Source organism: Microcebus murinus, chromosome 3 (assembly GCF_040939455.1).
Source record: "Microcebus murinus isolate Inina chromosome 3, M.murinus_Inina_mat1.0, whole genome shotgun sequence".
Taxonomy (NCBI): Eukaryota; Metazoa; Chordata; class Mammalia; order Primates; family Cheirogaleidae; genus Microcebus; species Microcebus murinus.
The window spans coordinates 7,965,296-7,968,161 of NC_134106.1; the positions used below are offsets into that span (position 1 = coordinate 7,965,296).

General features: G+C 40.6%; 1 non-coding gene across 1 annotated transcript; it reads right to left on the bottom strand.

Annotated features, from left to right (window-relative positions):
* Positions 1 to 2,095: 2,095 nt before the first annotated feature.
* LOC142870395 (small nucleolar RNA U13) lies at positions 2,096 to 2,198 on the bottom strand. The gene has a single exon (XR_012918798.1). It is a non-coding gene; the product is annotated as a small nucleolar RNA U13 (small nucleolar RNA).
* Between the last annotated feature and the right edge of the window lie 668 nt (positions 2,199 to 2,866).

Consider the following 2,866-nt stretch of genomic DNA (forward strand, 5'->3'; position numbering starts at 1 on the left):
ACATTCTGTTTACCAGACATGCTTTGCTCTGCTGCTAGTCTGAAAACTCTGGTTCATTTTTGCATGCCCCATAGTGCCTTGCAGATGTTGGCGGGTGGCAGGGAGACTTGTTTAATGAAGGAATGAACAGAGGAGCTGTTAACTGTGTACACCTGGGCAAATAACCAATGAGCCTTTCCTGGCCTTATTGTCTTCAACAAAAAGTGACAATTATAATGATGGCTATCCTAAAACCAGAAGGGATTTTTGGCTGAAAGAGAAAGCATGGATCAGAGTTCTTTGGGCCCTTGAGGATAGATGGTGGATGATTTCAAGACATCATTACAATGTGCCAACTTAAAGTGTAAAACTCTGAAGAACATCTAAGAAAGCAGGATAATGAAAAGTGAGGGGAACTCTTAGTGGCTCTTGCCAGAAATGCTATTCTCTCTTAACCTCACAAAAGCCAAAAAAGTGGGCGGATTTATGCTCCTTTTTCTCAGATGGGAAACCTGAAGCTCAGCAAATTTAAGCAGCTTATCCAATTGTCTGATTCCAAAGCTTAATCTGCTTCTACAAGGCCATATTGACTCTCAAGAGACAATGCCACTTACATTTTTCTGCTCTGTAGAGCTGTTCTTCTAGAAAAACTTCCCTGGGTTCTTCTCAGCAAAACCTAGAAAAATCCATATGAGCCAATTGAGAGGCAATTATGTCTGTGCTTATTTGGAAAGGGCATCCTCTGATGGCTGTTTCTAGGAGATTATGAAGAAGTCTAAAAACTACGCCTTCTGGGAGTGGCCGGAGAACAACAGACCGGCTACGCCAGCCTTGTCCTTCTGGTTCCCAAACCTGACGGGACTGTTCGATCTTGCACAGACTTCAGCTGGCTCAGTGCACGGCCAGTGCCAGCTGCAGAAGCATTTTGGAAATATCTAACCAAAGCCAAATTGATAATAAGCCCAAGATGATTCAAGGCTGATGGCATTCCCTCCCAAGCCTTTGTTTCCAGGAAGAGATAGCATTTATTATGACCTGAGTTCTTTATCTTTTGTAACCTGGGGAGTATGTTAAAAGCAGTGAACAAGACACACATACTCTTAGTCTTTTAGCAGCAGATTTCAGAGACCTTGGGAAAGTGTGGGGAGGGGACAGAAAATGGCTTGCTTAATGCTGCTTCAGGCTGATACATGGAACAGAAATGCTTTCCTTGTGGAGCAGGAATATTCTTCTAACACAGCAAGGGAGTAGGCTGCACAAACTTTTGATTTATTACTCTGTGTTAAAGACTGATCTCACTTTATTTGTCTCTTTTTTTTTTCTGAGATAGGGTCTCTCTCTGCCAACCAGGCTAGAGTGCAGTGGTGTCATCATAGCTCACTGCAGGCCTCCTGAGTGGCTGAGACTACATACACATGCCACCATGCCTAGATAATTTTTGTATTTTTTGTAGAAACAGGGTCTCACTCTTGCTCAGAAGGATCTACAACTCCTGGCCTCAAGCAAACCTTCTGCCTTGGCCTGCCAAAGTGCTAACATTATAGGCAAGAGCCATCGCATACTTTATAGGGAAACTTGAGAGAAAAACACAAGTCAGCTGAAAACTGGCAAGTCCATATGTGGTTGCCTTTTTTTTTTCTTTTTCGTTTTTTTTTTTTTTTTTTTTCCAAGCTAGTTCAACCTCTATGGAAAGTAATATGGTTGCCTTTGAAAGATGCAAATCAAAAACCTCTTGGGCAAGAGCAAGATTGTCTCCTCCTCTTCTCTCTGTTTCAAGATGTAAGTTGTCCAGCAAGGTGTCTTTATTTGGCTTTGATATCTGACTCAAGTTCTGAGCTGTGGTAAACTGCTGATGACATTGAGTTATCCTTTACTAATAAGATACATTAGATAATTTTTTGATCTTTTAAAGCAATCAAGAGCAGGATGCCAAATTTTATGTGTAACATATAATCTCAGTCATGCCAAAAAAGTCGGTATCTATATATATGAATATGCATTAAAAGATAACAAAGAGAATTTGAATGTTAACTGTAGTTATTTTCAGATTATGGAATGACAGGCTATTTTTACTTTCTTCTTTATACTTTTCTGTTTGCCAAACTCTTTTTTTTTTTGTCAGATGGGTAATGTGCTGACATCTTAACAAGCTTTGAGGGGGCACATCTCACACGTGTGTGTGAAAACCCAGCCATTATGCTTATGACCTACAAAAGGATATGTTTGCCAAATTCTTTATAAAATTATCTCTACAAGCAGAGAAAAAAGTTATTTGAAAAAAAAAAGTCAAGCTACTCCTGCAGCAATAGACATAATCCATTATAAATTTAGTTGTTTAACAAGAAACTTAAAATGTGAATGATCACAAAGATTTTATATTTTGAGTAGGAAGATTTTAAGGAAGACAAGAAACACTATAGGACCTTATTGTTTTCTATTTTTTAGTGGAGACAGGGTCTCACTATGTTGCCAAGGCTGGTCTGGAACTCCTGGCCTCAAGCAATCCTCCTGTCTTGGCCTCCCAAAGTGCTGGAATTACAGGCATGAGCCACTTCACCTGACCTTATCGTTTTCTTAATCAGATGTCCCGGAGGTTTTTGTGCCTGACTTGTTTTATTTCACAAAGCCAGCTATTAATAGTTAAAGGAAGCCAGCTATAGAGAAAGAATTGTGCGAAGTCGGAGGCACTGCTGAACACCTTGATTGATCTCTGAGAAGCCTGGTCCATGACTCTGAACTTTGAAGGCCAGGAAAATGTTGACTGAAATGGAAAGCACCGGTTCTCTCTCAGAGCAACGACCCAGTCCTTCAGGCTTGTTGGGAGCTGGGGGAATGACAGGAGCCCTGATCTCAGGACTGATTTTCATTTGTAGCTCTGCCATAACCA